This window comes from Geotrypetes seraphini, chromosome 1 (assembly GCF_902459505.1).
Source record: "Geotrypetes seraphini chromosome 1, aGeoSer1.1, whole genome shotgun sequence".
Taxonomy (NCBI): domain Eukaryota; kingdom Metazoa; phylum Chordata; class Amphibia; order Gymnophiona; family Dermophiidae; genus Geotrypetes; species Geotrypetes seraphini.
In genome coordinates this window covers 344,495,897-344,512,687 of record NC_047084.1, presented here as the reverse complement: position 1 = coordinate 344,512,687, position 16,791 = coordinate 344,495,897, and positions in this window count along the sequence as shown.

The following is a 16,791-nucleotide window of genomic DNA, read 5'->3' as shown; positions in this document are numbered from 1 at the left end:
TGTATGCAGATAAACTTCTCAATTTCTATGGGATGTTGTTGCCAGCTCTGTTTCATGTAGTAAAATAGAATATTGATGGGGGAAATGGGCAAATAAAACTTTAATAGAAGGAATCAGAACCATTTATTAAAGTAGATTCAGGAAGGAAGCTGTGTTTTGGGGAAGCTTATGTGTAGGCTGCCTTGTACAAATGTGTAGATTAACTAAATCATGATCTTTGAAAGTTTAGTTTATTTTTTCATTTGGAATAAAGTCATGGTGAAAGAGGTTTTTCTGCCCAAAGAAGTTGTGCCACAGATTTTGTCTGATTAAGATAAATTGATGCATAAATGTAAATTTTTGACTTCATCTTTTAAATTCTTTCCTTTCAACAAAGAAGTGTCAGATCAAGCTGTGGAAAACAAATAAAGACATACTTGCTGGATTTTTGTATGGAAGTGGTGTAATTATTGAATGTGTTCAGTTAAACTGGTACATTTACGGAGGATGGTACTGAATTTTCGTTAAGAAGCATTCTAATGGGTGCAAGGCACCGAAATAGGACAGAAACTGCAGATTCACACAAAAATATATACCCATTTATAGAAAAGTGCCTGTGTTTTTGTGTGGATCTGCAAAGGAGGCATGGCCATGGGAGGGGAATGGGTGGATCAGGGTATTCCCTTAAAATGTGCGCAATTATAGAATAGTGAGGATCTGTGCCCAATTTTCCACACTGGGATTTATACCTGGTTTCAGCGGATGAAACTCTTAGGCCCTGATTTTACAAAGTGCGTCCCGATTTTAGGCAGCTGTAGGTGTCCTACAGCTGTCTAATCAGCCAATCGGGATACACGTTTTTAAAAAAAATGCTCCCCAGGCAGGCCGCCTATATTGAAGACGCCTCCGGGAGCCTAGGGAGGCCCGCAAGATGCCTAAGCTCGCCTAAGGGCCTTAGGCGGCCCTATGCGTCTCCCTAGTAGAGGAAGAGACCCTTACAATGTAGGCCAGCAAAATGCGGCCGCTATACTTATCGCGGCAAGGGGTCTCCCTGCTGCAATAAGTATAGTGGCCACGGATGCCTGTCCGATCACCAGCAGGAGAGTGCCCAACCACCTGAAACTCCTGATCGCCGGCAAGAGGGTGCCGAACCCCTCCTGCCGGAACACCACCCCAAAGTCCCGATCACCGGCAGGAGGGTGCCCAACCCCTCCTGCCGGAACACCACCCCAAAGTCCCGATCACCGGCAGGAGGGTGCCCAACCCCTCCTGCAGGAATGCCCCCCCCTCGAAACTCTTGATCGCTGGCAGGAGGGTGCCCAACCCCTCCTGCTGGAAAGCCACACCCCTTCCGGACCTCCCACGCTAATGACCCCCCTCCGCGCTACCACCCCCCAACTAACCGCTAAATTGTTGGTTAGCCGGCCGGGTCTTGCTGCTGTACAGCCGTCAGGCCCGCCTCGTTGAAATGAGGCGGGCCCACCCCTTCCCGGCCCATCCCCGCTAAGTCTAAGGCCTGATTGGCCCAGGCTTCTAGAGCCTGGGCCAGTCAAGCCTTAGGGTTAGTGGGGATGGGCGGACCCGCTATGCCTAAGGCCTGATTGGTCCAGACTTCTAGAGCCTTGGCCAATCAGGCCTTAGACTTAGCTGGGATGGGCCGGGAAGGGGCGGACCCGCCTCATTTCAATGAGGCGGGCCTGCTGGCTGGATGACAGCAAGACCCGGCCGGTCGGCCAACAATTTAGAGGTTAGTTGGTGGGGGGGAGGTTAGGGGTGGTCATCGGGGGTGGGGGGTTGGCATGGGAGGTCTGGAGGGGGTGCGGCTTTTCGGCAGTAGGGGTTGGGCACCCTCCTGCCAGCGATCAGACAGCTGATGACGCCAAACTATGTAATATAGTAAGTGAAAGCAATCTGCAGGATAGTATGACGCAGGATCTGCTTACGTTGGAAAACTGGTCCTCGACATGGCAGCTGGGCTTCAATGCTAAGAAATGTAAGGTTATGCATCTCGGTAGCAGAAATCCATGCAAACCTTACACCTTAAATGGAGAAACACTAGCTAGGACTTCAGAAGAAAGAGACTTGGGAGTAATCATCAGTGCAGACATGAAGGCCGCCAAACAAGTAGAGAAGGCCTCATCCAAAGCAAGGCAACTTATGGGATGTATCAATAGAAGTTTCGTTAGCCGCAAATCTGAAGTCATAATGCCACTGTACAGAACCATGGTGAGACCTCATCTGGAGTACTGTGTGCAATTCTGGAGGCCACATTACCGTAAAGACGTGCTTAGAGTTGAGTCGGTTCAGCGGATGGCCACTAGGATGATCTCGGGGCTCAAGGGTCTCTCGTACGAAGAAAGACTAAACACATTGCAGCTCTACACTCTAGAGCACAGGTGTCAAAGTCGGTCCTCAAGGGCCGGAATCCAGTCGGGTTTTCAGGATTTCCCCAATGAATATGCATGAGATCTATGTGCATGCACTGCTTTCAATGCATATTCATTGGGGAAATCCTGAAAACCCGACTGGATTACGGCCCTCGAGGAGGGACTTTGACACCCCTGCTCTAGAGGAACGCAGGGAGAGGGGGGACATGATTGAGACATTTAAATACATCACAGGACCACGTGTCGAGGTGGAAGAAGACATCTTTTTTCTCAAGGGACCCTCGGTCACAAGGGGGCATCCGCTCAAACTCAGAGGAGGGAAATTCGATAGTGACGTAAGGAAGTATTTCTTCACAGAAAGGGTTGTAAATCACTGGAACAAGCTTCCAGAGCAGGTGATCAAGGCCACCAGCGTGCTTGACTTTAAGAATAAATGGGATGCCCTAGTAGGATCCTTACGAGGGTCGAGTTAAGGAACTAGGTCATTAGTACTCAGACTTAATGGGGTGGGTCAGTAGAGTGGGCAGACTTGATGGGCTATAGCCCTTTTCTGCCGTCATCTTTCTATGTTTCTATACTTATTATCTCTTGCCGCGATAAATGTAGCGGCCACGTCTACCCTAACCCGATTCTCTAACCGGCGTCTATAATATGGACGCCAATTCTGTATAGGACACCTCTCCCAGGCGTCCTATACGGAATCAGGGCTTTAATGCCTAAAGATGAGAACAGATCCTGGAACACACATTATAGAATACCATTCAACACTGATATTTTTCATTGACGAATTTTGAGCACCAATTACTGAAGCCAGCCCTTGGGACATAAATTCTGTATAGGAGGTGCATATTTTTAAGTGGTATGTACCCACTTTATCATTTGCATACAGATGTGCCAATATCTGTAGATAAGTATCATCTTATAGACTACCAGTTGGTTGAAAAAAATCACTATTACACGATGATGTGTACTTTTCTGGTAAGTGTGCAGAGGGGGTGCCTGCTAATTAAACTAGTATTTTTAAAGAAACATAGTTGCTGCTGTAACCTCTTCTGTTCAATCTGAGCCTAATTTTGTAGAGTGTTTAGGTGGAAAAAGGGGCATCCGAAAAGACATTCAAAATTTACACGGTATTTTATAAAGGGCTCACTGAATACAGAGCCTTTTGTAAAATATGTGTAAGGCCATGAACTACATGTATATTTTCCATGACACATGCATTGGGTATAACCATTTTACAAAATATTTAAAGAACAATCTCATATGGAACTTTGTACAGGTAAGCAGATGCATTTACATTTCAAAAGTAGCAAATTTTACAAAATCTGCATGTAGAAAGGGAACCAGTTAAGGAACTGAGCTCCAGAACTCAATCTTTAATACTTTGTTTTAGGCCCAACTGCCCCCTCAAATCATTCCTCCAAAGCCCAGGTTAAGGGAAGCAATTAGCTGACACTTGTGTGACTCATATTAGGTGTTTATCCCAGGACAAGCAGGCAGCATATTCTTACAGATGGGTGATGTCATCCTCAGAGCCCGCTACGGACAGTGCTAAAGTGTACTGTTAACTTTAAGCTTTTAGCAAAGCTTCAAGACGGCCTGCACCGCGCATGTGCAAGTGCCTTCCCACCCGACAACAGTTCGTGAGGTCACCAGTTTTTCATTTTCCGCGGAGTGAAGATGTAGTATCTGGACTTTGTCCAGTAAAGTTTGCCTTCCCACTTCGATTTTTCTTTCTTCTTGCTGCTTTTTTTTTAAGTTAGTGTCTATACGATGTTGTTTCAGATCAGAATTTTTAAACTTCTTTCTAAATTTGGGTTTATTGACATTTTTCTGCCTTCAGCCTTACTAAAGGCATCGACAGGTTTCCAGCAGAACTTGCACTTGACCCTCGGTTCCCTCCTGGTCAAGACTTCTTCCTGGCTACAGAGGTTTTTCTCCATTGTATTCTTTTTTGTCTGGAAATTTATTCCAGAAGCTTTTAGCCCTATCTAAATGCTTACTGCCATGGGTACAAATCCAACTTGTAAACTAAACTAAACTAAACCTTAAGTTTATATACCGCATCATCTCCACAAAAGTGGAGCTCGACACGGTTTACAGGAATTAATATAGAAAGGAACTCCAATGGAAAGGAGAAGGGCTTAGTAAAAAGAAAGAAAGAGGGGACTTAGTATAATGGAGAGGGAGGGAGTAGTTACATTTTAGCGAAAAGCCAAGTTTTCAAATGTTTTCGGAAGCGTTGGAGGGAGGTCGAACTCCAAAGAGGGGCAGTGAAGCTGTTCCACAGCTCGGTGATCCAGAAGAGGAGGGATGTCCCAAGTTTTACTGTATGGGATATGCCTTTTAAAGAGGGGAAGGATAATTTGAATTTTTGAGTGGATCTGGTGGAGGTAGGATTCGAGGAGAGCCAAGATAGAGGAAAGAGGGGAGAAAGGATGCCGTGTAGAGATTTGAAGGCTAGACAGGCGCATTTGTAGTGAACCCTGAGGATAACTGGGAGCCAGTGAAGCTTAGACAAAAGCGGGGAGACGTGGTCGAATTTGCTCTTAGCGAAGATTAGTTTAGCCGCGGTGTTCTGAATCCGCTGAAGTCTGTGAAGACTTTTCTTTGTTAGGCTTAAGTAGATGGAGTTGCAGTAATCCAGTCTGGATAGAATAATGGATTGAACGTGGACAGCGAAGTGTTGTTGGTGGAAGCAGGATCTTACTTTCCTTAACATGTGAAGATTGAAAAAGCATTTTTTTACTAAGGAGTTTAGGTGATCATTGAAGGACAGTGTAGAGTCAATGATGATTCCCAGAACTTTGCTTGAGTGCTCAAGCTGCAGTTTGGTGCCAGAGGATAGTGGGATGAGGGTGGATAGCTGATCTAATTTTGGGCCGAGCCGGAGTTGTTTTGTTTTGGTCTCGTTTAGTTTCATTTGAACGGTGAGCGCCCAGGATTGGAGATTCGTTATACAAGAAGAGATGTTATCAGAGAGGTTGGTGAGGTTAGAATCGGTCTCGAGGAGGACAAGGATGTCGTCTGCGTAGGTGTAAAGTGTCTCCAAGGGGGATAGTTGGAGGAGTTTCAGGGAGGACATATAAACATTGAAAAGAATCGGGGATAGAGGTGAACCCTGAGGGACTCCACAAATCGGTTTCCAAGGGGAGGATGAGGTGCCATTCCTGTTAAAGAAGTAGGAGCGGGAACGTAAGAATTTTGAGAACCAATCTAAGACTGTGGAGTTTATGCCAGTTTTAGAAAGTTGGAGGATTAGTATGTCATGATGGACAATGTCGAAAGCTGCAGAAAGGTCAAATTGAAGAAGGACAACGAACTTGTTGCAAGAGTGAAGATGTTGGACTTTTGAAATTAAAGAGGCCAAAAGGGATTCGGTGCTGAAGTTGGGTCTGAAGCCATGTTGATAGGGAAGGAGAATGGAGAATCTCTCAAGATAGGATGAGAGTTGGGTAGCTATGATGGACTCCAGCATCTTGGTCAGGAGAGGAATGTTAGCTATTGGGCGATAGCTGGATGGTGTGGAGGGGTTTAGATCAGCTTTTTTCAGTAGAGGGGATAAGGCAATGTATCCCATTTCTGCAGAGAATAGGCCTGAGAGTAGGGCGGAATTTATAAGTTTGGTGAGAGATGAGATGGCTTGTGCAGGAATATTCTCATATAAGTAGGAGGGGAAAGGATCCAAGGTACAATTGCAGAATTTTAACTTGAGGCAGAGTTTGGAGACCTGGGAATTGGAAATGAGCTAGAAGGCGGTCCAGGATCTATCGGCTGGGATATGGTTGGCCTCGGTTTGATTAGGGTTGGAGACGGCGAGTACCAGAGAGTTGTAAGAGGGTGTTAGAGGGAAGGAGCATCGTAAGGTAGTGACTTTCTCATTGAAAAATTTTGCTAGATCATCGGCAGATGGAGAGGAGGGGTGTGGCGGAATCATGTTTAGAGGATATGGAACGCCAAATGTTGAACAGTGTGTTACTTTGGTTGTTGGATCTGGCGATTTTGTAGTTTCAAAAACTACTTTTTCACCCTCTAGTTGCAAGGTTGTTCCTCACACTTGACTGGCAACTAACCACCATCATTCTTCCACCTTTTTGGTGGCCCTGGCGGACTTGTTTTCTTGTTTCTACTTAAACAATCTGACCAGAAAAAAAGAGAAACACACATTTATTTTCCATTTCCAGTTCACTCAAAACCAAGAGATCTTCTGTTTCATAAAACCTTCACTCTCTGAAATCAACAGCCAGAAGGACTTCCCTTTTTCTGTCCAATTTCTACTATCATACCTGCTATTAGAAGCCATCCAGTGATTGATGTTTTTGCTTCCGTTGGTTTTGTTTCACTACCTGGTATAATCCCTCTCCAGTGGCATTTAGATTCCTGGTCACTCTTTTCATAGTTGCCCTCCTACTATTCCTGTTTAACTAAGAAGAGGGTTCTTGTTGTCATGCTTAGTGCTCAGGACTCTGACCAGCGATCTGACTCCATATCTTAGTTCAAGCTGAGGTTAGATTTTTTGGCTCACACTTCAACTCGCTGCTGTCAGTTCCTCCAATAGTTCCTTTCAGCCTTAAACCTTTCCCTGAGCATCCATTTGTTCTAACCTCTGCTCTTTTTGACTTTCATTTTCTGTCTTGGAAAGTACCACTTCTACTCTACTATTTTTTCCTATTTGAGTCCGTGAACCTAGAGCACTGACCTCTATTCACCTTACAGAAGAGCTTCCAGAGCTCTCAAGGTAATCCATAGTGCAGGGTTAGGCAATTCCGGTCCTCGAGAGCCGGACCTAGGTCAGGTTTTCAGGATATCCACAATGAATATGTATGAGATGAATTTGCATGCACTGCCTCCTTGAGATGCAAATCTATCTCATGCATATTTATTGTGGATATCTTGAAACCTGACCTGGCTCAGGCTCTCAAGGACCGGAATTACCTACCCCTGCCCTAGGGGAACACTCCTGATGACTTCCTAAGCCCCAGTAAGCCCAGTCAACCTGTTCCTTATCATGCAACAACTTAAGCCATGCAGGGCTTCCCGTAACCTGGCTGTTTCCTTTTCATGTTTAAACATCCCACATTCCAGAACCCAACTAGACATTCTATCTGGATCTTCTTAACATTTTGCTCTCCTATGTGCGCATTTGGCTACTACTATGAGGTCAGATTACATTTTGCAACCACAATCACTGATGGCTTTACTGGATTACAAGTATTTGCCTATACTTGTTGAGCACATTTTTGTACCAGTTATTAGTTTACCAATTTCCTTCTTCCATTATGCTATACATACTCTTATATCATGGTATGTCTGAGTTCATTCAGATATACTGCACCATTTATTCTTTATTTAGAGGCCAACTCTCCCTCCATCTCTTTCAGTTAAGCTAGGGGGTCCCATCTGTGAGAATATGCTGCCTGCTTATCCTGGGATAAAGCACAGTTACCTGTAACAGGTGTTATCCAGGGACAGCAGGCAGATATTCTCACAGCCCGGCCACCTCCCCTAGTTGGCTTCTTCACTTGGGCATAGACATGACCTCATGAGCTGTCGGGCGAGAAGGCACTCGCACATGTGAGGTGTGGGCAGTCTCGAAGCTTCGCTAAAAGCTTAGTGACAGTACACTTGAGAATTGTCTCCATGGATGATGTCACCCATCTCAGAGAATATCTGCCTACTGTTCCTGAATAACACCTGTTACAGGTAAGTAACTGTGCTAAATGTCAATAAAGGAATTTTTTTTAACATTACAATATGTATTTCTTGTTTTAAATCTGCCCAAACCATGCCCAGAACACAGCCCTCTTGAAATCTCTGCTTGCCATAAATATACACATGCAAACAGCTTTTCTAAAAATTTTTCTTGCATGTGTTCCCATTTATATGTGCAAGTCAGCTTTTTACAAAAGTAAATGGCACCTAACCCTTCTAAAGTCACCTCCTTAATCCTGAAGATCATGCCTATGAAAAAATATGTGCATTTCCTTCTCCTTCAAATCTACCTGAACTGTATAAGAGGCATGATATGCAATATCAATGGTGAGATCATTTATCCAAATCTAGGCTAAATTATATGTTTGTAAAATTTTAACAATTTTTAGAAAGTAATTTGAATATTTAATTCTCACAGTTTGGGAAACTTTTGCTTTTATTTTTCAGAACACTATTAGAATTCAAGGCAAACAATAAATTCTCACCCAGCCAGCAGCCTATTAGCACAAAAAGTTCACAAGTACAGAATGCTCTTATTTATACAAACTTTATATAAAGGTTATATAAATAACTGCCTACATGTTAATAAAAACAACCAATGTGGACAAGTGAAATTCCTTTTGCAATCTCAGGTTTAAAAAATCTCTAATTCCTGCCTTATCTCAACCCAATCCTTTATTACTATCAAATAAAGACAACATGAAAATTCTCCTTCCCCAGTGTATCTATTATTTGATTTTATGGGTAAAATCAAGTTTTTAATGTTTTACAAAAAGAAGGATAATAGTTGGCAAGTCTAATTCAGGAGGCGTTTTGTTCCACGGCGTGGGTGGTGGTGTTGAATGCTCTAATATACTGGTTGCAGGCAGCCCAGAATGCAACTGCTAAATAAACCACCTCGGTACCGTGCTGGGCTTTAGCATGTCCACTACTGGATTTGTTGAACTTGGCTACCCATACAAGCCTGATCACAATTCAAGACGTATAAAGAAAACAATCTTTTACTAAAGTGGTCTTAAAACATCAACCATATTTTGATAACTTTTCAGGGCAAACCTAAGGCTCTTTATGGCAGGGGTAGGGAATCTCTAAACGGTGGCTAGTTTATACCCAGCTACAGTTACCATATTTAAGACAAAAAAAAGAGGACTCATTACCCTCTCCCCCCCACACACACATATTTGGTTCACAGTCACCTTGCCCTATCAATACCCTCTTATTCCCCAGTCTTTAACTCTATCCTCTTAACTCCTTCCATCCAGCAGGTCCTCTCTTCTCACTTCCATTGTGTGCCCCCTTCTTTCTCTCCCATCCAGTGTGCCCCCTTTCCTCTCTCTCCCCACCCTTCCATCCAGTATTTCTCTATGCTTTTCCATCCAGCATGTCCTCTTTTCCTCCTTATCCTTCCATTTATTTAAAAAAAATTTTATACAGCTTAAAAACTAAATGGTTCACATGAGTGCCTCTCCCCATCCTTCGATCAAGCATCTTCCCTGGGACAACAGTGGCATGGATTTGGACTTTCCATCCACCCAGTCCTTCAGACTGAACCTCCTGGTCCAAGTCTATGTCCTTATCTGGTCAGGGTGCATGCTGAGGGAAGCGCCCCATACCACTGCCTCTGATGTGTTGCAGCAGATGGTGAGAACCCTCAGCAGTTCAAATAGGCATTCCACATGAAGCTTACAAAAGCTAGGGTGAAGCCTTGTTCTGGGGTCTTAAGGACACTGGCAGGGACCTCCTATTTGTCCACCTGGGCTCCACAGCCCCTATGTATCTGTGCTTGGCCAATGCATCTTCGGAGTGCTTTGGAAAGGGTCTCGTCCCCTGGGAACGTGCCTTCTGTAGATCCCCAGGCCTGGAGGGCTCAGAGGAGGCTGAGTTCAAGGCTCCCACCCTTTTCTGATATGCTCCACATCATGCAGGACATGAACAGTCCTCAGCTAGCGCAAACCTCACATGGTATAGGGGTAGGAAGGCCTGAGGGGGTCCATTCCTGTTAATTTTAAGCAAAATTGAGGGGTTTTGAGGCAGATGAAGGCTTTATTTATTTTTTTAAAAAAATGTTTAAAACCTAAGATGGCCACTGCCAGTAGGGAAAGGGTTTTAGAGGAGGGAGAACTAGGCTCTGGGTGTAGAAACCTTCAGAATCTGACTTTTAAACTCATCTCCTGATTTTCCCCAAGACTATAATAGCTTTACTGTGCCATGTGGTGCCTGCCAGATTTGCTGGCTGAACCTGGTCTTGAGGCAGCTAGTCAGATCGAGGTCGGACTGAGCCTCATCACCTGGAAAACCACATCACATAGGAGGGGGGAGGGGAACCATGCAGCAGGCCCATTATTCCAGCTGAGCCAAATAACCTGCACTCAAGCTCCTGAATAAATCAGGGATGCAAACAGCTATTTGGACAGCCCCTGAACTTCAAAAATACGAAGGCGGGCTGGCTAGGTATCCCTGAGGGCTGATTTTGCTAGCAGCAGACTTCTGCAATATAAGTCTCCATCTTCTTCCAGGTGGAGGTTCCAACAAATGGGAGCCTCTGGACATCGAGCCTCCAATCGAACACTTGGGAAAAATATCTGAAAATAATAAAACCGCAGAGCAGAAACACTTCTTTTTTTTAAAATAATTTTTATTAGCGATTGCAACACAGAGTGGACAGAAAGCCAACATTGCAAGGACACAAGGCCCAGAATAATGAAAAACTGAGTAGTAAATGTAACTGACAGTATACAGAAAAGAAATAAAGAAACGGAATATCGCCATACACTCCAGCCGCAATCTGCAAATTTTTCATTAAAAAAACAAAAGCAAACCCTCCATTTATACTACACATGCACTAACTTCAAACACACCATACAAAACTCAACAAACACGCCACAGACACACCATCACACACTCAAGAACATACACCATACAAAACTCAACAAACACGCCACAGACACACCATCACACACACTCAAGCACTCACCCCTCACGTGGGAACCACACCGAATGCCCCCGAAACGGGAAGAAAGAAAGAGAAAGGGAAACCAGAAAAAATAGAAAAAAGTAGAAAAAGTTGTAGTAGAAAAAAAAAAGTAGAATAATTGTAATCCAGCTGTGCCATTGAGTCCCTGGGACATAATAACAAAGCTGCTTTCCAAAGCCCCACATAGCATCGATGGTCAATCCCCCCCCCCCCCCGGGAGTTCGTTGAATTTCAAAGCAGGCTACTTGTGCAATCCGATGAAGCCAATGAGTAAAGGAAGCCGCTTGGTCAGACACCCAATATTGCAAGAGGATTTTTTTCACCAAGAGGATGGCTAAATAAAGAAATTTCCGCTGAGGACCCGAGAAACTGGCATCCTCCAACACCCGTTGATCTTCCAATAAGAGCATGCCATAGTCACGGGGAATAGAACGGTGCACGATCTGCTCCAAAAAGGGGAGAACATGCAACCACAATTCGGTGGAGGGCATTCCAGAAAATGATGGACCAAAGTCCCCGAGGAGCGGCAATACTTGGTGCAAATATCCCCCTCCCAGAGGCCCTTACGCGCCCCGTGCTTCCTAGAGATATACGCCCTGTGTAATATCTTGAACTGCATCTCCTGGAGGTCGGAGGATCCTCCCATGGATCTAATATGACCAAACAAATCAAGGAACTCTCTCCGATCCCCCAGGAAGCCCATCTCCCCCCGCCATGCAGAGGCCATTCCATCAATGGGACCAAGAGACAAAGTCGCCCATAGCAGATAACACCACATAGAGAGTTTATTCTGGGCAGGAGGGACCAGAAAGAATTGTGCATCCAGAGGACCACAGAACCAAGCTACATCTCTTTTGTAGCGTAGTATAATAGTGGCAGACCTGAAGGTACGCCCAAAATTGGTTCGAGGGCAGATCCCACCGCTGCTGGATCTGAGTAAATGTGGGAAATACACCCCCAACACCCCATCCCAAATATCTCTCAATGTCCTACACCCCTGCTGCTCCCATACCTGAATTCGAGAAGGACCCATCACTGGAATGAAGCCAAGATTACCGCACAAGGGCAGCATCCCCAACGCAGCAGGTGTTTACAGCTGTTGTCTCCTCCACCACCTCCACGCTAGTCGAATCGGTTGGAGAAGACGCATTTTCGGGGAACCCCCTAGGACCGCCGATGGCTGCAAGTGTAATAAAGCCAAAAAGGAATGCGGCGCACACCAGGAAGTAAGCCACCCCCAGGAGCATATTTGTAATGTCCCATCCAGCCCTCATGGATAAAGCGAAACAGAGCCGCTACGTTATAAAGTCTGATATCTGGGAGGTTCAATCCGCCCCGTGATCTATCTAGCATCAACTTAGTATAACTAATGCAAGCTCTCTTGTGGCGCCAAATGAAAGTAGAAATAATGGAGCGAAAAACCTTCACATCCCGGCGGAGAGCCATACAGGGAGAGTCTGTAACAGATACAGAAGCTTCGGCAAGAGAACCATTTTAGTTAAAGCTACTCTACCCTAACGGTAGCTCCCGCCATCGGTCACAATGAGCTGTGATTTGCTCAAGAGGGCGGCGGACATTATACCAATACATGAGGGACAAATCGGGGCTCAAATACACTCCGAGATACCGCAGCGGCCCTTCAACAGGTGGTATAGAGAGAGCTGAATGCCAGGCCTCCTTGTGAGTAGCATCCAGGGGCAACAACTCAGACTTGGCACAATTAACTCGCAGACCGGAGAAGTTACCAAAAGTTTGGACCACCTCAAGTGCTCGCTCCAGATCTTCGGTTGGATTATCAAGATATAGCAAGATGTCATCTGGAAAAAGATTTATCTGACTTTCCCTATCTCCTATCCGAATTCCCCTGATGGAAGGATCGGTTCGAAGCTTTACCGCCAAGGGTTTGAGGGCTAGCACAAAGAGTAAAGGGGACATCCCTGTCTAGTACCTCTGCCCAGTGGGAAAGGATTGGTAAGGCCCCCATTCACCAGCAAGCACGCCTGCGGGCTAAGATATAAACTACGAGTCCATTCATGAAAACGGCCCTCTAAGCCATATTGCTGCAGAACCCAGAATAAGTATTGTCAGGATATACTATCAAAGGCCTTTTCCATGTCTAGACCTACTATAGCCGATTTGCTCCCTGTCCCCCTTCTTGAGTGCAATCGGGGCCCGAAAAAGGTTCATAGAAGCGTACCGGCCAGGAATAAAGCCCACCTGATCTTCATGGATTAATAAAGGGAGAACGGCATTCAAACAGCGGGCTATATAGCAGCTAAGAGTTTAACATCCTGATTGAGCAGAGAGATTGGGTGGTACGATCCCACCTGGGTAGGATCCTTCCCCGGTTTAGGCAGCAACACCACATGGGCCATATTTCTTAGCCCCAAGCCCTGTCCCGAATGCATCACATTATAAGCAGCCCCCAACGCAGGAGGGATCAAATCCCCCACCATCTTATAGTATTCGGGCCCAAACCCATCAGGGCCTGGCACTTTCGTGAGTTTCAAAGCTTTAATACCCGCCTGAATTTCCTCTACCGTAATTGGTGCGTTCAGAAGTTCAAGATGGTCAGCGTTCACTTGAGGTAAAGCTAAATTCCTGAAAAAATCTGTTCGATCTTGCTCTGACGACTCTCGGTGCGAATAAAGGTTCTCGTAGAATTTCACAAATTGGGACTGAATTTCCGCCGCCCCTGTATAAAGACGGCCCCCACTATCTTTAATAGACAGAATGACCTGTTGTTTTCGTGGAGGACACACGAGATTGGCCAAAAGCCGTCCTGTCTTCCCCCCCCCAGCAATGCAATTGATAACGTTGGAAATAAATATCCCTATTGGCCCGCTGACTCAAAATGACCTCCAGCTGGGAACGGACATCCCATAGATAACGCTTATCCTCCACAGAGAGCATAGCGACATGTCTCCGTCTCTGGGTCTGCAACTCCCCAGAGAGCCGCAAAAGGTCTGCATCCTGCCCCTGCCTTGCTCGAGACACGTAGGCAATAATGTATCCCCGGAGTACCACCTTAGATGCTTCCCAAAATACCACCAGGTCAACGTTAGGCATCGCATTACTACGACAATACTCCTGCCAGTGTTCCCTGAGGTAACTACGGAACACCATATCTCTGTACAGATGGCTCGGGAACCGCCATCCCCGTCGCAAGGGATCCTTTGTAAGCCGAATTGACAGTATCACTGGGGAATAGTCCGATAAAGGAACATCTACAATAGAAACACTCTCTATCTGTGAAAGCATAGAGGGCGCCGCCAGAAAATAATCTAGACGGGCATAGACGTCATGAGGGTGGGAGTAAAAAGTGTATGTATGCTCAGTAGGGTGCATAATCCGCCACAGATCCAACTGATCCATCAAAAAATTAACCCCTTTGGCTCCATGGTCCCCTGGGCAAACCCTCCCCGGTCTGCAATCCATCGATGGATCTGCCGTGATGTTAAAGTCACCCCCCACAAGGAGTTGATAGTCAGAATACTGAGCTACTTTGGCCAAGAGCTCAGAGAAAAATCGGTGACTATATATATTAGGGGCATAAAGATCACAAAACATCCATTTCTGTCCCCATAATTCTCCCAAAACTATCACATATCTCCCCTCCTTATCCGATAAAGTTTTATGAACGTGTAGTGGCAAATGTTTATGAAACAATATCGCTACCCCCTTCCGCCTGGAGTTAAAAGGAGGATGAGCAGACTTCCCCTACCCATTCCCTACGCAACTTGGCATGCTCAGCACCTGAGAGATGGGTCTCCTGGAGATAGGCAATATCAATGTGATTTTGCTTGAACCAATTCAGCAATTTCTTTCTCTTCACAGGGGAGTGGATGCCATCCACATTGTAGGTGGAAATGCGGAGCTTAACCAGTATCAAAAACAGATCTAGACAAAGAGACTGGAAACACTGAAAAAAATGGTGAGAAGAGAGGGACCTCCCAGTTAAGACCCCCTCCTCGCCTCAAGCATGTCCCAGGTAAGGAATCAGCAGCCCCCTCGGCCCTCCGGTCCCACCCAGAAGGTGAGGGCCTCAAGAAGATAAGGAACGGTGCAAGTCCAACACGCAACTCCCCAACCCTCCCCTGAAAGCACAACCAGATGTCCCACCACTCTCCCTACACACACCTACCATACATACCTCCAGGCACACACACCCTCCCCCCAACCCTATCCCAGAGAGTGCTCCCCCAGGACACCAACAAATCCCCATACAGACCCAAAAAAAACCAGAACAAGAAAACAAAATCCCATAAGTGAAATCAAAACGGAGAGTTCACGGATCTGGGCTAGCCATGATCCGATGCTAATGAGAGAACATGAACTCTAGTGCAATATACCATGGGAACAGCGAGTAGAAACAGTAGAAATAGTAAAATTATTAGAAAAAAGCCCCCCACCCCCCACCCAGGTGCTCCCAGCAACAATACTACATGCAGTCTCCAGACGATAACAGTCCCTGGACGGAGAAAAGGAAGCCAGGTCAACATCATGGAGGCCACACACAGCAACCACCCCCGCCACAGTGCCAATGTCCCCAGTATGACAGCCAGAGTCTCGTCCGCAAAAGTGCAAGAAAGGTCCAGAGCACTGGAGCATTGGGAAGAAACAGGACCAGATGCCAGTAATCCAGCATGTCAGCCAACCATGGAGGAGCAAGAAAGATCAACAAGGACAACAAGGCATGCTCTCCACACTCCGAGCGTCGAACTGCTGCCGGTTTCAATTGGCCGGGTCACCTCTACATTCCACAGAGGGGCCAGCGGCATTGATGGTGTCAAGGAAATGCTGCGCCTCCCCCTTGGTCAGCAGAGTATGCACCTTGCCTTCCCGCCAAATCCGCAAGCTGGCAGGGTAAACCAGAGCAAAGCGTACCCCCTTACGATGCAGGGAGGTGCAAATGGGCACCATTTCCCGCCGCTGAGAAGAAACACCTGCAGAGTAGTCATTGAAGAGGAGCAGCCGCTTCCCCTCGTACATCAGGCTGCCTGCCGAGCGATAGGCTTTTAAGAGTTGTTCTTTCTCCCTCCAGTTCACATACCTGGCAATAACCACTCTAGGCTTTGGGTTAGACCCCGAGGTGGTTCCCAGCCTGTGCGCTCGTTCGCACATAAAGGTTGCTGCCGAGGTCTCTAGGCTGAGGTGTTCAGGCAGCCACGATTGAAAAAATTGATAAAGATCGCCGGCGTTCTGCAGCTCTGGGAGCCCCACAACCCTCAGGTTATTGCGCCGTTGGCAGTTCTCCATATCATCCAGTTTCTCCGTGAGGGCTGCCACCTGGATTTGCAGGCTGTCCACCTGCTGCTGTGTTCGAAGGGCCTCATCTTCCCTAGCTGAAATACAAATTTGTCCCCCTCGGAACTCAATTTCCCCGTCCTGTCCCCGTGAGTTTTGTCTCTGTCTAATTCCTGAAATCTCTGCCTTAACCGCACAAGCCTCGAACACTTATGATTTTAAAGCGTTTGAGGCTTGTGCAGATGAGGACAGAGCTTGCAGGAATGGGGTAAGGACAGGAAAAGAACTTGCGAGGACGGGACATGAAAATGAGTTTCCGTGGGGATGGGGAAAATTTTGACCCCCATGTCATTCTCTATAAAGTAGAGTCCATTGAAGATGACCCTCCTACTAGATGGCCTGTGGAAGCAACTTCCACAGAAATGTGCAAGAAAGTTGAATAGCTGAAGAAATGGGCATCTCAGCAGGTACAGTTTGGAAAATAATTCATGA